The sequence below is a fragment of the Podarcis pityusensis genome (assembly GCF_964106645.2).
Source record: "Podarcis pityusensis genome assembly, chromosome: 12".
Classification (NCBI taxonomy): domain Eukaryota; kingdom Metazoa; phylum Chordata; class Lepidosauria; order Squamata; family Lacertidae; genus Podarcis; species Podarcis pityusensis.
The window spans coordinates 15,239,056-15,262,601 of NC_138037.1; the positions used below are offsets into that span (position 1 = coordinate 15,239,056).

At 45.1% G+C, this 23,546-nt stretch overlaps 1 protein-coding gene across 6 annotated transcripts in view; it reads right to left on the reverse strand.

Annotated features, from left to right (window-relative positions):
- The window catches only part of ADARB2 (adenosine deaminase RNA specific B2 (inactive)), a 368,964-nt gene that overhangs the window by 129,865 nt on the left and 215,553 nt on the right, over positions 1-23,546 (reverse strand). The gene's annotated exons all lie outside the window — the stretch shown is intronic.

The following is a 23,546-nucleotide window of genomic DNA, read 5'->3' on the forward strand; positions in this document are numbered from 1 at the left end:
TGCCATGAGTTGATCTTTTGCTGCTCATTCTGCTTCTGGATTCTCTTAAAAGGGCAAAATGTTAAATGGCTTTGCTGGTGCATTCTTAAAAGGAGGTGATTGCAGTGGCATGCTAATCTATTTAAGAGGGGCGAGGGCAGGCTAACAATGGCTTGACTTTAGCTGTTAATACTAGAAATGGGCATGTGGGGAAACTGGCCCTCGAGGAGCAGGAGTGATATGGAACGGGAGACCCTTGTACTGAATTCAATCTTGCTTCTGTATGGATAGCCAGTTCACAGGATCCGAGGGGTGCCAGGTGGGGATTTAGCTCATGTCAAACTACATAAGAACTGGCTATGTCAGTCAAGCACATCTCCTTGCACTGATAAGCCAGAGCAGGTCAGGTGATATTCCTGGACATCCACAAAGTTTTGCTTGCTGATCTCAGTGCAGGATTACCCTACCATGAGCTGGAGTGAGCTTCTCAGGAGCATATCAGGAGAGGTGGCAGATCACGGTTACCTGCTGCTTGCCACCCACAGGCCCACTGCCCTATCAACCAGGGCTGGCCCAAGACATTTTGGCCTCTGAGGTGAACCACAAAATGGCTCCTCATCCTGGCCAGGGAAGAAGAGGTGAGTGAAGACCTACATCAGGAATAAGGGGGAAATAAAGCTCTAAACTGGGAAGGGGGGGTGTGCAGTGTCAGCAACAGTGGGCAGATCTGTTGACCCTGCGAATCCTGCCACCTGAGGCGCTTGCCTCACCTTGCCTCATGGGTGGGCCATTGTTTAAGCCAGGCATAGGCAAACTCCGGCCCTCCAGATGTTTGGGACTACAATTCACATCATCCCTGACCACTGGTCCTGTTAGCTAGGGATGATGGGAGTTGTAGTCCCAAACATCTGGAGGGCCGGAGTTTGCCTATGCCTGGTTTAAGCCACCCCATCCTACTTATGCAAAAGGGTGTGCCTGGTAGCTGAGGCTGTGGAGCAGCAAAGAAAGTGAGAAAAGTTCAGCTTACCGCAGCAAAGCACCCTTGGCACTCCATCACCTGAGGTTCTCCAAGTCCATCTGTGCCCCCAGCACCTCACTCTGAGGAAGGATCCACCGTCATGATGTAGGATCCCTCCTCCGTGTGAGGCACCATGCAGAGAGACAACCCTGGAGAGTGCCTCTGTTGACACTGCTTTGACAGCCTTCTTGGGAAAAGCTGAGATGGTTGCACTGCTGGGGCTGTTGGGGAAGGGGGAGGAACAGACAGTGGCCATCACCATGGCTTGGGGCTGTTAGAAGGGAGACGTGGCTGTGGAGGGAACCAGGCATCTCTCAGCTGCATGGAAGCCAAAGATGAACATTTCCCCATGGCCCACAACTGCATAGAAAGACTTCTGTATGAGCTAGTTACTTGCACTGGGACCACTGTTTAGACTTCTCTTTTTTCTTTATAGGATCAGGGACCCAACACCCTGCTTAGAGTGCTGTAGTAGCCACCATCTGGCCATCCACCTTGGTGGTGCTGCAGCAAGCCACCAAAGGGGCAGGGCAGACCTTTAAGGGACATGGGTCTAGCTGCTACAGTCCATGGCTCAAGACTGCTATGCCCAACCCAAGGTTAGTTAGGGTGGAAGTGAAGACAGCGACGGGGGGAGGAGAGGCATGCCCTCAACTTCTGAACCCCTGCCGAGGAAGCCCTAGCCTTAGTCCTCTGTTGCAGGTATTTTCTTTCTCTCGTTCGTTCAGATGGCTGAAGATTTGTGGCACTCAGCACACCCTGGGAAGAAGGTTGGCGCTGGGGGGGGAGGAACAACACATGACATGCGACTCCCATCAGTGATAATAATGGGGGTTGTGCATCTCGGTCCTTTTCCATTGTGCTGTCAACATCCCCCTTGAATGTTAACACAGTCCAATCACTTTCTGGAGATGAGTTTTAGCTTATTTTCTGAGCTGCTGGCACTTATGCTGCTTTCTAAACTTTTTTTTTTTAACAGCTCTTCTCTGAAACACTGTCTGTCAGAGTTAGCCATTGCAAGGCTGGCAACGCTTTGCGGGTGATTTGGGATGGGTGTAAATAAGCAACGAGAACCGGATGGCTTGCTTGTGGGCAGTTTTATAAAGAAACCTCACACCATGCAGTAAAACATAATAATAAAAAAGCAACGCTTTTGAAAGATGGGGAAATCAGGCTAATCTGATGCTGCTAGCAGCCTCTGGTGATAGACTGAAGTAGACTTATTGCAACCAGAGAGAGCTTGGGATTCCTTTTTTAATTCCCCCATCTTTCCATTGGAAAGGACACACACACACACACACACACACACGGAGGATGCAAAAGTTAGGCACACAAAAGGAGCTATCCTGTTGCTGAAACTCAAGTGCTGCAGGAATCTCTGTGGTCCAAAGATCATAGAGATGATCTGCATGAGAAGGACAAGTCAGCTTTGCTGTGCTTCCTGCTGTCCATGGATAAGGACCAAAGAAGAGCCCTGCTGGATCAAAACAAAGCTCCATCCCATCCTCTTCCCCTCATTGGCCAACCAAGTGCCCATCGGATGTCTACAAGCAGGACTTTAAGGCAATAGCCCTCTCCTGCTGTGGCTCCAGGAAGCTAGAACTCAAAAGCATAGAGTTGGATTGCAGAGTAGACTCACTGACATTAATGGACATGACTAAAAGTGCATCAAGACATGGGTGTTAGTTTTCCTGGTTAAAATGTTAGCGCTTTTGTTGTGTTTTCGAATGTTCCATTCTCACTGCAGTACCTGTTGGCCATGGAACTATGGCTTTTGGACCGATATGCCAGCACAGCACACAAAATTTTGTTAACAGCAGTGGACATGGTGTGACACAACAATGAACATCATTGAACAACACTGCTAGTCCCTCACCCTTTCCACACACGCCTGTTTATGTTCCCCCATGATTTCTCCACAGAAACAGCGGGAAAGCTACCTCAAATTTTGCCACTTTGCTCCCATGATTTTCCCTGTTAAGAAGGCTGCAAATTGATTTTCCCCTCAAATCAAATAACATGGAAATGAGTGCTAAACACACACATAATTCTGTTAACTTTATGGAAGTGGCTTTTACTGCGTGTGAAAGTCCGAATATAATGCGGAAATTAACAATTAGGGAGATATCAGGGAAACTGAATAAACTGCTGAGTGACTGCAACAACCTAACTTGATCTACTCTGCGTAGAATTGAGCTGGAAGCAAGCAGGACTCTCTCTGAGTGGTCATGCCTAGAAAACCTTGACTTCTTTTCTATCAGTTGGTGGTGCTTCCAGACAAGGGTTTATTCTGGCACCATTGGCCTTAAACTGCCAGCCCAAATCCCCATACCCTCAATTTAATCTGGATTTTTGCTTCCCACAGAAAACCAGGCGAGGGTTTGTTTGTTTTCAAAGCTGTTGACAATGTTTATGATATCTGAAGGGCCCATTTGTAATATTAAGCCCCCATCTGGAAAGAGACTAATCCTCCTTAAAGCAGTCAGTGGCCACCCCCACATTTTGGGTGTGAATTGCAGACATTAATTACATGAAGAAATGCTTCTTTTTGGTCTGTTTGGAATCTCCTGCCAATCAGCATCACTGTATGACCCTGACTTCTATTATTATTTAAATTTCTATTCCACCCCCCCTTCTCCTAAAGGAGCCAAGGATTGCAAACACACAAGAGATAAAAACAATTACAACATCTAAAACCAATTCTGATATAATGGGAGGGAGCTCTGACCCCATTGAACTGCTCAGATCCTAGCAGGTGCATGCTGGGCAGACAGGCCAAGGGAGAGGGGAAATGGAAGAAACAGCATCTAGTTCTGCATACACACTATCTATTTAAAGCACATTTGAAACACATTGCTCCCCCCATAAAGAATCCCAAGAGCGGCAGTTTGTTAAGGGTTTGGGGAACTGCAGTTTGGTGAGGGGGTGCACTACAGCCCCCAAAACTCTTGCAAGGTGCATGTGTGTTTCAAAATGTAAAAGGTAAAGGGCCCCATGATGGTTAAGTCCAGTCAAAGGGGACTATGGGCTTGCGGCACTCATCTCGCTTTCAGGCTGAGGGAGCCAGTGTTTGTCCACAGACAGCTTTCTGGGTCATGTGGCTAGCATGACTATACTGCTTCTGGCGCAATGGAACACTGTGACGGAAGCCAGAGTGCATGGAAACGCCGTTTACCTTCCTATTTATCTACTTGCACTTTGATGTGCTTTCGAACTGCTAGGTTGGCAGGAGCTGGGACAGAGCAATGGGAGCTCACCCCATTGCGGGGATTCAAACCACCAACCTTCTGATCAGCAAGCCCAAGGGGCTCAGTGGTTTAGACCACAGCGCCACCTGTGCTTTAAGTGTATGGTGTGAACACAGCCAAGGAGAACAGGAGACTGCAAATGTCATGGGGGGATTGTGGGGCTTAAGAAATGAAGGTTGCGACCTGAGAGGTTGAGAGGAAGGAGGTAAAGTGGAACAGACCAATTGGAGTCCTGTCTGAGAGGAGAAGGAAATGTGGGGAATTGGACAGGCAGGGAGAAGAATGGCATGCTAGGGGCAGTAAGCTCAGTGGTGGAGCATCTGCCTTGCACAAAGAAGGTCTCTGGTTCAATCCCAGGGATCCCCTGCCTGAAACCCTGGAGATCCTTTGCCCATCATGTGGACAGTAGTGAGATAAATGGACCACCAAGACAGCTTCCTATGAAGCCACAGGCTGCAGAGGGGAGGAACTTCCCCTCCCCAAAGCCTCTGTCACAGAAGGAAAAGCCGCCAAAAATTGTGCTTCTAAGTTACAGACAAATGCCTGAAAAGGACGATCTGCAATCCAGGAAGGATTAAACAGTTGTTGGAGGGGAGGGAGGAGGCAACTTGCTCTTGGCTTCCCCGATGAAATGCCCATAAAGCCCAATTAGCTTTATAACTTTGCATTAAATTAAATATGTTATTTTACGCATGCACTTACAAAAGAGTCCTAAGTATCCAATAACAGTTTCCTTTATTCCCTTGTTAGCAGCTGACACTTTGGCGGTGCTCAGGCACGCACCAAGTTGATTTAGGGCATTGATTTTCAGCTGGCACACATCCCTTCATCCTCAGACAGAACTGATTAGCTTAGCAGGAAAACAGCACTTACTTTGTATTGTCTTTTGGATTTTGCTCGTCTCCCTTTGGAGGGTGCCTGCAACGGCAGCTGGCGAGAAGAGACCTCCTGATTAAGCGGCCTATTTTCTTTCTAACAGGGGGTGCATACAACCAGAAACCAGCCCTCAGTGAATGGGAAATCAATCAAACACAGTCTCTTCAAGTGCTTCATCTCACAGTGTATCCAAGGACCTCATTGTTGTAATTGCAAGCTACAGTGCTCCAGGCACCACCCATGAGTGGTCAGGTCCCAGCCTAAAGATGGTTCTTGTACTCTTTTCATTATTTTGGGAGGTGGGCATACCCACCCTGGATTCACCCTCTTTAGCAAAGTCCCATCCAGGGTCTTGCTATCATTCCCAGTGTGGTGTAGTTGTTAAGAGCACTGGACTCGTAATCTGGGGAACCGGGTTCGCTTCCCCGCTCCTCCACATGCAGCTGCTGGGTGACCTTGGGCTAGTCACACTTCTCTGAAGTCTCTCAGCCTCACTCACCTCACAGAGTGTTTGTTGTGGGGAAGGAAGGGAAAGGAGATTGTTAGCCGCTTTGAAACTCTTTCGGGTAGTGATAAAGTGGGATATCAAATCCAAACTCCTCCTCCTCCTCCTCCTCCTCCTCCTCCTCCTTCTTCTTCTATAGCCTTTCCTCTCTGCTGATGGGCCCTATACCTAGTGCACTGGGCTTCTTGACTTCCTATGCCTCTGCCAGGCTACCCATAATTGCTCAGTTCTCAGGTATTCGCTACTACAACCAATCAGCATTTACAGGAAACCCACTGGGATTGGCTACACTACAGAGTTCCCTACTTCCTTACAGGAAGCCCATTGGGATATTCACTTGCAGCAAAGTGGGGCTACCCATAAGCACCAGCTGAATTGATGCTGGTGGTGCAAAGGACTTTCCTCTGCAGGCATGGCTCAAGCTGTGGCCCACCCATATGACCTGCAGGGGATGAGGTAGCTGAGCATCAAGTATGCTGGCCAGATTCGGTTCACCACCCCTGATGTTACGGCACATATGCAGTGCAGGAGCGCATCATGGAGAGTCAAAAAATGCAGGCAGTTGTGTTGCTCTATAAATACATACCCCCTGCTAAAGCAGCAGTGTACAGCATAATGCCCAGTTCATTGGGATCAAAGCAAGAGCAGCTGGCTGTCATAGAATAGACGTTTATACTGTAGAATAAAATCAACTTGCAAAGCACATTGAGCTTTCACAAGAGATCTTCAGTCAACTGAAATGCAAACTCTAACTCCCATTAATTTAGGAATGTTAATTTAGCAATTTGTGAATTATTGTCCAAGTGTATACAAAGGACATTAACCGTATTTTTCCCCATTCTGCTATACAGTGGTACCTCGGTTTAAGAACTTAATTTGTTGTGGAGGTCTGTTCTTAACCTGAAACTGTTCTTAACCTGAGGTACCACTTTAGCTAATGGAGCCTCCCACTGCCGCTGCGCCATCACCACGCAATTTCTGTTCTCATCCTGAAGCAAAGTTCTTAACCCGAGGTACTATTTCTGGGTTAGTGGAGTCTGTAATCTGAAGCGTCTGTAACCCGAGGTACCACTGTATCTTATTTCAGTAATTAAATAGAAATATTTCATCAAAAGAATAAAGGAAGAAAAGCAAATCTGGTAAAGAAGTCTTACCATGTAAAGTGCTAGCATGATGTAGTAACCTCATCAAAGAAAAGGGGGGAAAGTATGCAGTCTATGCTTGATTATTAGCCATATTCTCTGACTTTCCTTGGGCTCATCTCAAACTATTGGAAAACACAACAGTCTCCTTTCCACCTCTGTCACTTGCCCAAGTGCAAGGAGGGTCTGTCAAATACCTTAGCAATAAAGCAGATGATGTCATACCTCCTGCTTAAAAAACAGCAACCACCACCTGGAGCAATATTCCCCTATATTCCCTTTCTTGCTATACCATAGCTGCTGCTACCTGCAAGTCAGGGTCAGGACAAAGGAATGTTTTTATAAGCATCAGATTTTGGTTCAGTCCATCTTTCAGTGCCATATTTACTTTGCATCATAGATAAACATTCATGATTATAGTCCACAAAATGTTTAATGGATAATTCCGGGCATATAAATGATGAGAGCTTCTGCTCAACGCCGTATCTGTAACCGTGTTAATTAATGATACCAACAACATTGCAATGCATTCCTTATCCACGAGCTTCTGGGAATGCAAAAGAAGCAATAAACCTATTGTGTCGTCCATTTAACCTACTTCTTTTTCTTTATGGGTTGCTTCCCCACCTCTTTGCCAAGGGGCAACAGGCAAAAAGATCCCTCTGGCACAATCAACGCCCCAACTGCTTCCAAATGATGTTTTCAGTCTTCCATGCTGCTACCAATAACAGACTGGTGCTAATCCACTTAAGTACTGATCATTATTGTAATTATACAGTTAGTGATCCTATTCACTAAGGCATGGCTAAGCTTCCAAGTACATTGATTAAAATATGTGAGATTCTTATACATGGCAAAAGCTAGAGGCTGCATTAATGCCAAGAAGCTTGTCTTCTGCCAGAATGAAAGAAAACAGGTGCTCTAGCCAAAACCTGGAAAACTACCTGCATTCTCTCTCACAGACACTCACACACAGTGTAAGCAATGCACTGGATTATTTTGCATTCATTTAAAATAGTTGCATGTCACCTTTCTATTACAAGGATATCCAAAGATACTTGTAATAAAAGTTATCCTATTAACTATAAAAAGCACAGAAGTAAAACCAACAAAGCAAAAGCCGTCAAAGTGATCAGAACATTTATTCCTTGCCCTGTAAATCAGAAAAAGGCTGGAGAACTACAGAATACCCAATGGTAAAAAGGAAAAGGATCTGTAGATGGTTAAGTTCAGTCAAAGGCAAGTATGGGGTGCGGCGCTCATCTTACTTTCAGGCCAAGGGAGCCAGCGTTTGTCCACAGACAGCTTTCCAGGTCATGTGGCCAGCAGGACTATACTGCTTCGTGATAGAAACCAGAGCGCACGGAAATGCCGTTTACCTTCCCACCGCAGCGGTACCTATTTATCTACTTGTGCTGGTGTGCTTTTGAACTGCTAGGCTGTCAGGAGCTGGGACTGAGCAACGGGAGCTCACCCCATCATGGGGATTTGAACCGCCAACCTTCTGATTGGCAAGCCCAAGAGGCTTAGTGGTTTAGACCACAGCACCACCCACATCCCATAGAATACCCATTACGAAGGTCTCAATCTGCTATCGAAAAGGTTGCTGCCTCATGCATGAATCTGCTCCCATGGAGAGGCCCACTTAAAAGAGGATTAGAGAAATGTAGGAAAGACATTTGTCTCATGGCCACTAGTCACGATGGCAAAGTCTGAGGTGTTATGTCTCTGAATACCAGCTGCTGAGCATTGCCAGTGGGCAGAGTGATGTGTTGCACTCATGTCCAGCCTGCAGGCTTCCCACCGGCATCTGGTTGGCCTCTATGAGAACAGGATACTGGACAAGACACTGGCCTGATCCTGTAGGCTCCCCTTTGTACTTATGTTCTTGATATGCTAATTCACGACATGCTGGAAACTTGTAGGGAGCATTTAATAAGCCACTCAAAAACCAGCGTTCTGAAGGTGTGCCGTCCAAAATCCAGTCCCTTCATTCTGTGCAATGTGTGGAACTGCTCTTAAGACTTTTGAAAACGCTCCCCCTTTCATTTCAGTCGGGCTTGTACAGTGAGTTGTGCCCCACGGTCCTGTCCAAAAAACTAATTCAAATAAGGTGCTCAGTTAATTGCACCAAACGGTGGATTGATTATAATGCAAAGGATAAATTCGAGCACTTTTTTTTGAGAGTGAAGGAAGGTCATTTCACAAACTCCCCTTTAGGGGACTTTGTTGACGGAAGCTTTCCTCCAATAGTTTAATCTGAATGATACAATCTATAACCCTTTGTGTAGATTTGTCCTTCCAACGCATGCCATTGTCGTCTCTGAGATCTGGCAGGCTGGCTCTGCTGATAAAAGGGCGACAGAAGGGATGGCTGCTAAGAGATGGCTTTGGTTAGAAAGCACCCAAAACAGATCAGGGTTACCAAAAGTCTGGGTTGCAGCTCAGCCCTGCAGAAATAGGTCCTCTGAGTCTGCTTGCGCTTCTGTTATGAATGCTCCAAGGCAAAAGCAGGTGCAGTGTTGCTGATACAAAGCAGACAGGCTGTTGTACAAAGCTTCCGGTCTACCCCTGTCAGAGGTTACCTATCCTTTCAAGTCTCTTGAAGACCCAGCAGGAATACATACATAGCTCAGTTGAGCGGGTTGGATCTAGAACTGGAGCTGTCCAAGGTGCTGCAACTCTGGGCTGCTCTCTTGCTCTGCTGACTATATTGTCCTTATATATTTATAAGGGACACGGGTGGTGCTGTGGTCTAAATCACTAAGCCTCGGGCTTGCCAATCGGAAGGTCGGCAGTTCGAATCCCCACGACTGGGTGAGCTCCCGTTGCTCTGTCCAAGCTTCTGCCAACCTTGCAGTCTGAAAGCATGTCAGTGCAAGTAGATAAATAGGTACTGCTGCAGTGGGAAGGAAAATGGTGTTTCTGTGTGCTCTGGTACTCAAAACAGTGTCCCGTTGTGCCAGAAGCAGGTTTGGTCATGCTAGCCACATGACCTGGAAAGCTGTCTGTGGACAAACGTCGGCTCCCTCGGCCTGAAGCGAGATGAGCTCTGCACCCCATAGTTGCCTTTGACCAGACTAAACTGTCCAGGGGTCCTTTACCTTTTACCTTTACCTTTATATATTTATTTATAGAAAATACTTGCATGCCGGAGTATCATTGAAAATTTTTTAATGGCTTACAATCAACCAACCAACCAACCAACCAACCAATCAATCAATCTATATATATATATATATTCACACACACAATAAAAACTACTAAAAAAATTGGGGGTGTGGGGTGCGGAAAGTCCTAACCAAGGGCGGGAAATTAGTCAGACGAACACTCTTCATTATTAAGAATGGAGGTTCTAGAAAACATTTTGTTCCCCCACATTTTTGGCACAGAAATAAAAATAGGTGAATATTTGATGCAGCTGTTTTATTTAGGCTGAGCCCTGAATGTATGCAGCACTTAAGAGAGTAACGTAAGCAACAAAGGCTGGTCCCTCCACTGTGGTGCTTGTGGCATGGTCCACCGACACATGAGTAGCCTGTATATAAGGTGTGAAATGACTGGATGACAACCTGAGAGACACATGGCCTCTCCTTCTGAATAATGGCTGGTGTGGTGCGTGTGTCGCCAGAAGTGGGAGCTCAACAGCTCAGCTTAGCTCTGCAGGGGTCTCCTGACATTCACACTACTGCCTGCATGGAAGAAGATGAATCACACCAAAAATTATTCTTCTTCTGCCTCTGATCATGTACTATTACTTTTCGCTAATTGATTTTATTAACAGCAACAATAATTTACTACTTATTACATTCTGTTGATGGATCTCACTTCCCACTGAATTGGGACGAAGATGGGATAACTAACAGGATAACTAACAGTGGATTGGGGAGAATGAAATGCAGGCAAATGTGTTTGAGCAATAGAATCACATGCCAGCAGAATCCTATGCATCGCCATTCAGGAGTAAGCCTGATTGAGTTCAATGACTTTTGGACTATGCGGGTCCCACAAGGGAGCTGTCCAAAGTGCTGAAACTCTGTCTCCTATGCTATTTAACATCTATATGAAACTGGAGCTGTCATGACTATTTTACTTTCTTAGAGCATAAGCAAATGCAAAGTGTATATATTTCTGATAGTTACTCCATGATAATAATGCTTAGGAACCCAGAGAAATATGAAATATTTCATGGGAATCTGGATTTCCCCCTCTTCCCCCCTCTCCCCATATTTTCATGCAGACAGATTTTCACGCATGAATTTCCAGCATGCTTCCGATAAATGGTGTTTACTGACTAGACCTGTGAAGTTTCATTTTCGCAAGTGTGGCAGACGTTTACGGTCATTTTCCTACCGTGCAAACAATTATTTAATCTGCAATTATTAATTTTGAGTCTCACCAGTTAACAGCTCTCCATTCGGAACACTGCGAACAAGGCTTAATGGATGCAAGTTAAGGACCCTCTCAATACTTTCCAAAATAAAAGACCTATTTAGTGGTACTGCATTCACACACATTCACTGAAGGGCAGTATAATGCACCAAGACTGATATATATGTTTGTATGATCTATTTGTTTGAAATATTCTAAGGAAGGGGAACCTGTGACCCTTCAGACGTTGAATGAATGTTGAAAGAAGGAAACCCAGGCTATGGTCCACACTCTTGTCACCTCCTGACACAATCCATCACTCAGCCTAAGGGAACTCTCTTATTCTACATTTTGGACATCTTGTTTGTTTTAGTCTTTTAAAACCAAAGAACACCTTGTCAGGTGTCGTTGTCAAGTGTTCTTTCAGGTATCAGAGTCCTAAGCTCTTTAGGTCTTTAAAGGTAAGCACCAGCACTTTGGATTGTGCTTTGAAATGGAATAGAAGCTAGTGAAATCCCATCAATACTTGTGAGATATGTTCTCACAATTTGTCCTAGTCAGCAGCCTTGTCAGTGTATTTTGAACCAACTGAAGCTTCTACACAGTCTTCAAAGGCAACCCCATGGGCAATGCATGGCAGCAGTCAATCTTGGATATTACCAGATGATGGACACTGAAGATAGTGTGGCCACAAAATTCCTGTTTATTTAACTGTGTGTCCTTTTAAAATACTTTTTTTGTGCTTCTAGGGGATTTTAATTAAAAGTTTGAGTCCATACTCAAGATGCACGGGGACCTATTAATTCGGGTGTTTAATATTGGTTTGTAGGCACAGTAACCTTTATTAGCTCTAATTATGTTCCAAAATAGATCTTGTTATCTGACAGAATGAATTATTTTGTTCAACGTTACTGCTTGGGTAACCTATTGAAATCCATATTGTTTCCCCTTTTTCATCACACGCTTCTAAATGTTAAACACTAACAAGCAGTTAGTTAAGCATTACACTGGAGACTGTCAATATGTTTTACGACTCTGAACACATGCACATTTAAAAAAAAAATCTTAGATTAAAGATGAATCAAAGCATTTCATCTCCAACTTCAGGACTGGAGGTGCTTCTCCCCGCAGACTGAGAGAAACTGCCTGTGTAAAAACCCAACACAAATGGCTTTTAAAAAATTAATAATTCACCCAATCTATGAGTTCAGCACAGCCTGGCTGGAGCAGATAAGTAAAATAAATACAGTAAAGTCAATTTTTAATAATCTCCGGCATGAAATTTAAGCACAAGAGAAAACATTTAACAATCAAGTTGGAGGCTTTTTTGTAAACGATCAAATGAGAATTTAAAAGCCCCTTACCTACCAGTGGAAAAGGCTCCCATTTATCCTTTAGCACACATTGCATCTTTTCCCTGTGTTTTCTCTGCCAAAGTGGTTTTCAAAACTCCTAATATGCAGCCGTTCCCAACAGCAGCTCTTCCCATCTATTCACTGAGGCCAAACGGTGTCAGAACAGCAGAGACATTCGGGGAAGGGGCTTTTTCGCAACCCTCCCTGCAGCTGCTAATTAGTTCCTAGGTTATTTGGGTAGCAAGTGCTCTGGTGTATTTATCTAATTATTATTTACAACAGAGGGTATTTCGACATAAGAGGTTTATAAAACTCTGGTTTAGGCAGATCTTTTCTTGCAGACAGCCATGCAGAAACTGGCCTGCAAGCTACAGCTTTACAGACTGAAGAATAAAACCCAGAATGATTTGTGACAAGTTGCTGTGCTACCCCCTATTTAAAAACAAGAATCAACATTAAAAGAAGGAAAAATTAAAATGGCACAGGGACCCCTGCTTCCCGACTTTACCTATTTAATGCACCAGAATTGCGAAATTGTATAGCCTGGTTGCACTGGCGTTATCTGTATGATGTAAATAAAAGCTTGTGGGCTATGTTTTTTTCTTCTATTATGTGCCAATATACTTTGGGTTTACAATACCTTCACACAAATAACAAGGTATGCTTTTGTCCATTACAGTTTCCCCACAGGTGCCAGCATTGCTGGAGCCAAAGCACCGGGCTTGATGGTGCTTTGATCTTGTCCAGGCTTCCAACAATGTGTTTTTTAGGTCTTTACTTGCATAAATGAGAGATGGATTAATAGTTCACTATTTTTCTACAGAAAGGCAGGGCAGAAGGTAGATCAGGATGGATGGATGGATCTGCCTCTCTCGCTCTAAGTTGTGGAACTCCCTCCCCCCAGAGATGTGTTTGGTATCTTCACTATACACCTTTTGGAGAATGCGAAAGACATACCTCTTTACACCTCTGACACCTGAGTCGTGTGTATTTAGGACCCACCCTATTCCTGTGACCATGCTTCACTCTAACTCAGGGGTCGGCAACCTAAGGCCCATGGGCCACAAGCGGCCCAGGGGGGTCGTTTAACCAGCCCACGAGCTGCCCCAAACCAAGCTGCCTGCTCGTCGAGGCACAGTGCGCTGCACTAAACCGGCACAGCACGGCTGGGGACTCGCTTCCGCGGCACCGGAAATCGTGTCTGCACAGACGCAGACGCCGGAAATTGCAGGCATGCGCACTCACACACAATCCAGCCCACAGAGGGATCTCCACTAGAGTGAACTGGCCCTGGTGAGGTAAACCTTGCCAACCCCTGCTCTAACTGTTCATAATTCTGAATTTCAAATTGTTTCATGCAGTAACCCGCATGAAACATTTCCCTTACTTTATATTTGCAGTGTGATCAGAAGGTCTCATGTGGTAGAAAGATAATTTAGATGTTAAAAGAAATGCATACTATTTTATTATAATGCCCTAAGCTCCTCTACAGCTGCCTGTCTGTTCATCGGACCACTTTCTGTTCCTGTTTGTCACGTGGGGACAGCACTGCTGTGTTTAAGGAACAAATCACCAACATCGTCTCAAACCCATTTCCATGCCTAGCAACCAACACACTTCGCATTAAGGAAATAAGAAGCAAACACTCAGGTCCCGTCAAGGGACAGAACAGCATTGAATGCAGTCCTGATCTCTACAGCCCTTTTCTGAAAACCCACAGCATTTAAAACTTGTTGCAACTTTCAGATAATTCTTTAATTTGTCACTAGATTTTCCAGACTCTCTCTCTCTCTCTCTCTCTCATTAAAATGAATTTTAAGTAGGAAAAGCTTTCAGCGCATGATAAGGCCAAGACCCAAGACTGTTTAAAAACACAGACCAAATGTTTACAGTGCTTCCTATTCCATAAACCGTGGCTGCTTGAAAAGCACAGATGGGGCACAGACAGCTTTTCAGCGCTTGCTCCATATGATAGAACCCAGCACATCTGGTACGCTCTGCAAAGCATCTTGCCACTAATTTGTTTGTCAGTATCCATCGGGAGGGCTATCTGTCATCCTGTCGCATTTTGGTTGCCCCGAGATGTTTGAAGACGAGGCTAGTCACAAATTGAGGCTGCCGGCCACTGGGGAGTTAACCGGTGGAAATCACCAGCTGTTCCAAATGCCATCAAATTGGGAAGGTGGTGGGGCAGGCATATGCATGCAAGTGTACAAGGCAGGCATCTCAGGGAGGCCAACCACATTTGCTAGCAGGAAGCAAAACCATTTGAATAAGAGACAGACTCTGTTTATCCTCTTTCTCCCTGCCCTCCCCACCTGTGTGTGTGCCCAGCTGTCACTGCATTCAGGTGCTCGCTCTCTGAAACGATAGACTGTAGATTTAGAAATCAAAGGACAAGGGAAAGCATGTGGGTATGTGTCCATGTTTACCCGAAGCATTTGTGTGTGTTTGATCATATTTGACGCAAACAGTAATATATCAAGAAGAGTTTGTTAGATGGAAGTAATTGTGGGGATGTTTAGGGAGGCAGGAGAGGCTATATTATTTTATGATATCCTTCCTAACTTGCACCAGCGAGTTCTATGACTTAGCAGAGTTGCTAAACAATCCCCCTTTTAAATTACACAGCGGTTAGCTAGTTGCAGACTCGTCTGAGCCTCACTATTTAGGATTCCTGGTAAGATCCCTTTTATATCCCGCCTAAAAGAATAGACACGACCGTCTGATTAAAGTTAACATAAAACTGGTTTGCTTACAATCATCCAGTTCACAATAAGATCCCTGAAGGCAGACTTAATTTACAGAACAACATATAACTATGTGAACTATCCCATAAGGGAAATAGTCTCAAGTGACTGCGACTCAGCAGTCACTTCGCCTAACTCTTAGGAACACAAAAATGGAGAACAAAAAGAAGAGCAGAACATGGAGGCCGTGCGCTCCTCTGTCCAAGAACAGGCCACACCCACATTAAGTCGCATGCAAAGGAAGTCTGTCCCATCTCAGGAGGAACTAGCATGTTTTCTCCTGAGGGGTACAAAGCATTCCCCAGCATGTGCATTGTAGGAATGTTGTATCTGACTCAGTGGCATAGCGTGGGGGGTGCAGGGGGGCCGGCCGCACCATCTGGGGGTTAGGGTTAGGGGGCGCAAATCCACGGGTTAGGGGGCACAAATTACTTGCCTTGCCCCGGGTGCTGACAACCCACGCTACGCCACTGATCTGACTGCAATACGTTTTTACATCCCACAGTAACGAGTCCAAAGGAAACAAAATCTTTAAGAATACAAGATCAATGCATTTTGAAAATAATAACAACAACAACAATAATCCCAGTCTGGTGAACGTGGTTTCCTCTCTTTCTTTTAACTTGCGCAAGCTTTCTGTTCAAAAGACAGGACTGAAACTTCAACTGTGATTACACCCTCTTGCCTCCTTTAGCAAAGTATGTATCTGTGTAATAGGTTCAAAGAGATCTAACAGTCAGCCTTGGCAACTGTAATGTTTTGGAGGTTTTCTCTCTCTGTCTGTCTGTGTGTGTGACAATATTGGCTGCAGGTTTTGGAGAGCATCTGGGCAAGACTCTCCCTTCCACGGGCTCCCCACTCTCAGGGAGTCTGTTCACCCAGGGGGCTCTTGTCAGTGGGTCCCAATGCAGGGTGCCAGCCCTTGACAGATGCCCCAATCTTGATCCCAGCCCTCGCTAAGAATGTCTAATGCCAGAGTTTCAGTGTGGTGCATCTGAAAGGGCCTTTCCTGGTGTCCACACAATACTGTACTCCCACCGAAAACAGGCATGGAAGATTCATTCTGCAACAGGCAAAATAATCTTCAACATTCACCAAATGCTGTATGGTGAATCTCCGTAGGGAGGAGATTCCACAACTTAGGGGCTGCCACAGAGAATGCCCTCTCCTGCCATCCCCTTAATTTCTGAGGGAGGTGGCCCCGCCTCTGCTGATCTTAACACCCAAGAGGGTCTGTAGGGAAGTAGGTTGGCTTTCATATACAGTGGTACCTCGGGTTAAGTACTTAATTCGATCCGGAGGTCCGTTCTTAACCTGAAACTGCTCTTAACCTGAAGCACCACTTTAGCTGATGGGGCCTCCTGGTGCTGCTGCGCCGCCGGAGCACGATTTCTGTTCTCATCCCGAAGCAAAGTTCTTAACCTGAAGCACTATTTCTGGGTTTGCGGAGTCTGTAACCTGAAGCAGATGTAACCTGAAGCGTATGTAACCCGAGGTACCACTGTATTTTTACAGTACAGAAAAGAATAGCTCTGCTACTATGCACAGTTAGGCACCCTTAAATCTGTGCTATCTAATTACACAGGAAAAGAGGTAAACTTGTTATTTATTTATTTAAACATTACACAACATATGCATATTTCCACCCTCTTCTGTTAAGACAGCTAAATAAAACCTTATTCGGAAAACGCTTGTCCACTGTGTTTTTGCTCAGTGCAAACCGGATGTGACAGGTTTTTGCAAGTCTGTTCTACCTTAAGGGTCTTATATCTGGTGGGACTCAACGTGTTATATGTATATATAACTCTGCCTGGAACCAAAAATAGGACAATGTACTCTCTATGGAAACAAGCATTGAGTTTGCTTCTGCCATTGCTTCTACATTTCCCTTAAAAACATGCTGAGAAATGAAGGCTGAACTGGAAGGTGGGGTGGGGAAACTAACACCTGAAGTTTTCCAGACTTCCCAGCTTTTCTGCCACCTTAATTCATCACAACCTGGCAAAGATGAGAGGGATAAATGGAAGGTAAACAATGAGCTTGAATCGATTGCAGACTTGCAGTCTGACCTATGGGAGGATTAAGCCCAGAATGTCATTCTTGAGCAAAGTCTGAAGCGGCGAAAAAGGGGGAGGAAATGTTCAAAGGCACAAAAGAGGATGCAAGAGTCATACTGTTGCTGATACAATAAGCAACTTTTAGATGGGATGCAGAAAGGCTCTGAAGGAAACCAGGAAGCACACAGAGTAGGCTATTCCTAGGTATCTCTCTCTCTTCCCCACCATATCAGAAGAAGACCGTTGCAGGACAAGGGGACTATGCAGCCCAGCAAAATGGGATGTCTGCTCCACCCCTTGACGTGGTGGGAGCTGGATGGGAGAAAGATGAGAATGTCCATGCCCTACAGGAGCTTCTTTGCAGCTGACTGCAGCTAGCTGTCAGAACTGCTAGTTCTGGGGTCCCCAGTGTGGCACCTGTGGGTCCCTTGGAGTTGTCAAGACACCTGTCTTGGCACGCAACCAATGTTTACAATTTATTTATTTTTGCTTTTTTGCTTGTTCGTTGAGGACAACTGCCCTGTTTTGGGGTTTTGTTGCCTGTTTTTTGGTCTGCCTTTTATTTGTTTGGATGTGGGTTTTACCTGGTTTTGCGTGGTGGTGGTAAAGTTCTGTGCATTACACGGTTTCTTGCCCTACGGAACGGGTATTTTGCAGTGCCTCCAAAAGTTTCTTAGAATTCCAGATGTGGCTCTTGGACCATAAGGGCTGCGAACCCTGTACTAGCTGCTGCAGTCACCATGGGGCTTCCTTCCATAGACTCCTGTGGGAATTTGTCTATTGGAAGGACGGGATTTCAGATGTTTTCCTCCTGCTTTTACGTAGCACGATAATGCAGTGCGATTCCCCTCATTTCCCCTAACTCCCTTCTTCCTCCTGGCTGCTCAGAATCCAAGAGAAAACCAGGCCCACTGAAGGGAAGGTGGCAGCAGGAAAGGTGGGTGGCAGTTGTGCTGTTGTGCTGAACATGAGATGAAAGGTGGTTCTCAGCAGGTGGGAGTAGCAACTGTCATAACTACTAGCTGCTGCTGTCACCTGGAAGCTTTTCACAACAGGCTTCTCTGGGAATTGTCCCAATCTGTCTAGGTCTATGGAGAAGATCCTCAGGCAAAAATGTTACACACAAACAAGAAACGGTCTGCCTGTCATTCTCTATTTTTATTGCTTGGTTTACCATTTTGGTTTGGGATCTGAAGATAGCTTATGAACCAAACAAATGAGGATGGAGGGGATTGGAATGATTTATTCAGTAGAAGGAAGGCAGGATGGCCATTTTAGATGTAACCTCCCCACTATAATGGCAATAAATCTTTTACAGCTATCCAAATTTATTTATGACCAGGTTGAACGTCTATACTGAAAACTGATCAGCTTCTCAGAAGCTGCTTTCATTCATGAATTGCTCGTTAATTGACTGACTGTTTGCACCAACAGGGAAGAATGCCAAACAGAGTTTGCAGGACTGTTCTTGTTGCAGCTATCTAGGGATGTAGGGTGCTGATTCTGCTCCTAAGGAGCAGAGGGAACTGGCGGGTGATGCCTCCACAAGAGGATCCCGTCAAAGGATCCCTGCTTCAGGAGTCACAATACCTTGGGCTGAGATTTCAACTGGAAAGGTTTGCTGACTCTTCTCAGCTCTTTCCTTATCATGACACATCTCTGGCCCCTCACATCTGCAAAAAGACTAATACTGATATATTGAAAAAACAAAAAACGGCTACCTTTGACCAATGGACAGACGACATGACAGCTCTCGCAACCTATGAGTGGATCACTTTCAGACAAAGATTCTCTATGGACAAATTTACTGATATTTGGAAAGTATTTATCAAAACCATAATGACTCACGAAGGATACGTGAAGGATACAATAGGACTTTCTATGTATGTATACATTATATATTTCTGTAATTCTGATTACATTTTAATGATATTTCATTATTGTTATACTATGTATTCTCTTGTTTTTCTTCTTTCTTCCCTCTCCTTTCTTCTTTATCATTTATTCTAATCTACAGTAATTTACACACACACTAGAGACATCCTGATATTGCATGAAGTTCGAGCCCAAATTTAATTAAACAACCAAATCCACCCGATTTGATAGAACAAGTAATGAAATAACAGCAGCTTGCATATGTTAGCTGGTTCACAATGATGGGTGGGGAAACTGTGGCCCTCGAGATGTTGCTGGACTACAACTCCCATCATCACTCCTACTGGCCATGATGACTGAGGCTGCTGGGACTTGGAGTCCAATAGCACCCGGCAGTCAGGGAAGCACAGGTTCCCCACCTCTGAATTAGCAGAATTTGGCTCTTCTTGCTGAATATTGTGTTCTGACCAGGAACATACCAGCAGAATCCCTGTATAATGTAAGTAACCGAGCGTAATGCTTAATTCCAGCCTTCAAAGAACCCTTAAATTGAACAGCTTTAAGTCGGGGGAAAAAGCTCAGTATTAAAACTGATAATGTACCTCGGTACATCTAAATTTCCCCTGAGGATAGCATGCCTTAACTGTCATTTAAGGTTTTACATTCTGCCTTTAAATCAGCGATTCCATTTAAATAAAAAGCTCTGATTTTCCCCGGATGAAAATGCAGCTGCTTCTTGTATCCCTCCAGCATTTTGATTTATTATTGACTATGTTCTCCGTCAAGGAGAAGATTCTCTTAGAAGACGTTCCTTGTTGAGTTCTGTAATTCTGTGACACTTTGTATTAATCTCAACCTATCCATATAGATGCAATTTGGGTTGGAAGAAAAATCGGAAAATGTGGTGATTATGGGGTTTTTTTTTGGGGGGGGGGGAGGGATGCACATTTTCAAGACTGAATGCTTCCTGAATAAGCAACGCTATTGTGTGCTATTAGGGATGTTAAGGGAAATGTTATCTTGATCTCCTAGTAAATTGAAAATAGCGAGGATTTTTAAATGTCTCCTGTGCCTTGCCTAAGCTGTTGGAACAACTTGACCCTTCTTTGTCTTTTGACTATCCTAGTTATACTTGAGAGTTGTATATATGCCTTACTTCCGTTAATACACTGGGTGGGGGTGGGGGGGGGGAGAACAAAAATGCAGACCAGTTGCCAAATTCAGCTTCCTTTCTTAAAAAATAAATAAAAATAAAACAAAAGCATGTTCTTAGTCTTATTTATTTTATTTTATTTATTTATCAGATTTGTATACCACCCTTCATCTGAAGATCTCAGGGCTCTTCACAGCCACTGGTGGAGGAAGAGGAGTGCGGGGGGAGCGTACCGCTCCCGGCAGCGCGATCTCGGTGGGGTGCCATCGTGGCTGCCCTCCACCCGTGCTGGGCTCCATGCCCCCACAGGCGGCGTGCCACACCCCCAGGACGTGTGCCACGCCCCCAGGATGTGCCCCAGCCATGCCCCCACCTGCTTTCCGCCCCCCCCCCCGTGCCGGAGCATGAAGCTCCGCCACCGTTCACAGCATAAAAATACAAGACAAAAACACAAAATACATAATAAAAACAAGAACAAACCAAACCAATAACACCCCTACCCTACCCTACCCACAAACACATCTAAAAGGCTGTAGGATGCTAGCCAGCCAAAAGCCTGTTGAAGACGGAACATTTTTGCCAGGCACCTAAAGGTGTATAATGAAGGTCCAGGCAAACATTCCACAAACGGGGAATCACCGCAAAAGGGCCCGGTCTCATGTTGCTACCCTCTGGACCTCTCGGGGAGAAGGCCTTGTGCCTGCTAAAATATGGTTGCGAGTGTGGGCAATAGAGATGCATTGTATTTCTGCTTAAAATGTGCATCTATATATATCTATATATACATTAGCTGATGCAAATTTTATGCATACCTGTCTCTTCTCTTTTTTGGTGATGCTTTCCCTGTTTTTGGGAGTAGAGTGGGCAATGTGCAAGTGGCCACTCTAATAGGGAGAAAGAGATAAGCTGTGGGCCCTAAATCTTTTATTTTATGCAGGTTGCCTTGCTAAAAAATCAGCAAAGAGTTACCGGACACACTCCCAAACCTTCACAATCGTTAACTTGTTTTAGGTTTGGCTCCTCTTACCCAAGGATCTTTTCATCTCCAGTTGAAGCTGGAATAAAGAAAGATGCAACTCTTTCTACATGTTCTGCCTAAAGTCCCTTTGTCTGCCTCTTCCCTCACCTACTATTGAGGAAGGCGGAGGCAGAACATGAAGGCCACAGAGGTAAGGGGTTAGACAGGAAGGGGAAATCTGAGGCCCTCCACAACTTGCTGGAGTACAATTCCCATCATCCCCTGACCATTGCTGGTGCTGGCTGGGCCTGATGGGAGTGAGTCCAAGAACATCGGGCAGTGGGGATGAAGGACAGGCTGTTTAAATTTGGATATTGAAATTTAGTGTCTGGCCTAAAAGATACACAGACTAGGTCATCATCTGAATGCCATCTACTAATCCCTCACCTCCACTTACCTGAGTCAATCAAGAGAGAAGGGAATCCCAGCATTTGGCAAAACCAACAAGCATGCTGCTTATGTTATCTCCTTTGCAAACAATTAATTCTTTTGTGGCTTTCAGGCTGCAATGATTTACATGCATTCCTCTCCCCCCTCACCCTTCCCTCTTACTGCTTGAAGAAAGGATCCCCTGCAAACTAAGTGAGAGCTTTTTGTGCAAATACGATGTAGTAATTTTAGAGGGAGAGGCTGTTGCCTGTAATTCATTATTATTATACAAATTCCTATTTCAAGAAAAAGTGCTGGAGATAATAAATCCTCATGTAAATTCATGCACCTAACGTCTCTGGATTTCAAGAAGCCTCTTCATCTCAGCTGCAGTTTAACTAATGTCTGCTCAAGTCCTCAAGGCTCCAAATCCTCTGGCAGGAGAGAAGAGGTTTACAGTGCAACCCTAGGCAAAGAAGACCCATGTTGGATCAGACCAAAAGGCCCACCTAGTAGCAGCATCCTGCTTCCCACCGAGATGCTTTGGGGAAGTCCAGCTACATCTGGAGGACATAAAGTTGCTTACCCTGCCTTGTGGAAGTCAAATCTCCCTTTAGAACCCACTTAAGCTAGTGGCAATCACCACATCTTATGGAACTGAATCCCATAAATTAATGGTTCCAGTCTGCTTAGCAGTCCCACTGAGTTGAATAGGACTTATTGTCAAGTAAGCATGCAGAGGATCGCAGCCATAATTCTTCCCATTGCTAACATACAGTGGTACCTCGGGTTAAGAACTTAATTCATTCTGGAGGTCCATTCTTAACCTGAAACTGTTCTTAACCTGAGGTGCCACTTTAGCTAATGGGGCCTCCCGCTGCCGCCGCATGATTTCTGTTCTCATCGTGAAGCAAAGTTCTTAACCTGAGGTACTATTTCTGGGTTAGCGGAGTCTGTAACCTGAAGCGTCTGTAACCCGAGTACCACTGTACTAAAAACAGCAACACCAGGGATTGGAAGGGCTGGTACTGTTGAAGTCTATATTAATTAAACTTCTGCAAGTCAACGTACACTTTGTGAAAAATTAAAAAATTGGAGGCATGCTTACAAGTGATAAGGCTTTGACTATGCAGCGTGTAAAAGCAACCCTCTGCTTCTGCAGGAGTCATTGTTCTGGTTAATAATGAATTCAGTTCTCTGTAGGGAGGAGGAGAAGACCCCAAACCCAGTGGTGTTGCATGCTTTGCTGGTGCCTGAGGTGCTTGCACATGTGTATGTACCTGCAGCAGCTGGGACCAGGGGCTGGGTGCAAGGGTAAACAAAACCTAGCATGCCAACCCAACCCTCTGTTAGAATTCCTGATCTATGATTGCAGTCATGGGATTGTTGTCTTTCACATGACGGTATATGTTTTGACTCTACAGAGTGGGAAGTGACGAAGACAGGATGTTTGTGTTACTGCGCTCCATGAAGTGGGACTATTGTCCTTTGTTCTTTTTCTCTTTGCTGTCTGATGCTAGAGAGAGAGGGAGCCATGTTGCAGGGCTCCGTGCGTGTTTATATGTAAATAAAGTAGATTAGCCAAAATGCTGAGTTGCTGAGGTCTGCCGTGCAAGGTGCGCAAGCTCTGCGGATCCCTAAGTGTGCCGGTGTCTGTTGGCATTGGTCGCTGAGATGTTCGAGCAGAAGAAAGCTTTTGAAGCTCCCGAACGAAAGACCAGGAGGGGGAGAACATGCCAGTCAGGCATGTGTCTCTACCAGGGTCCTACTCGAGTGTAGGCGGAGCTCCTGACACCCTCACTGCCGCCGCCGCCACCACCATCAGGCAAG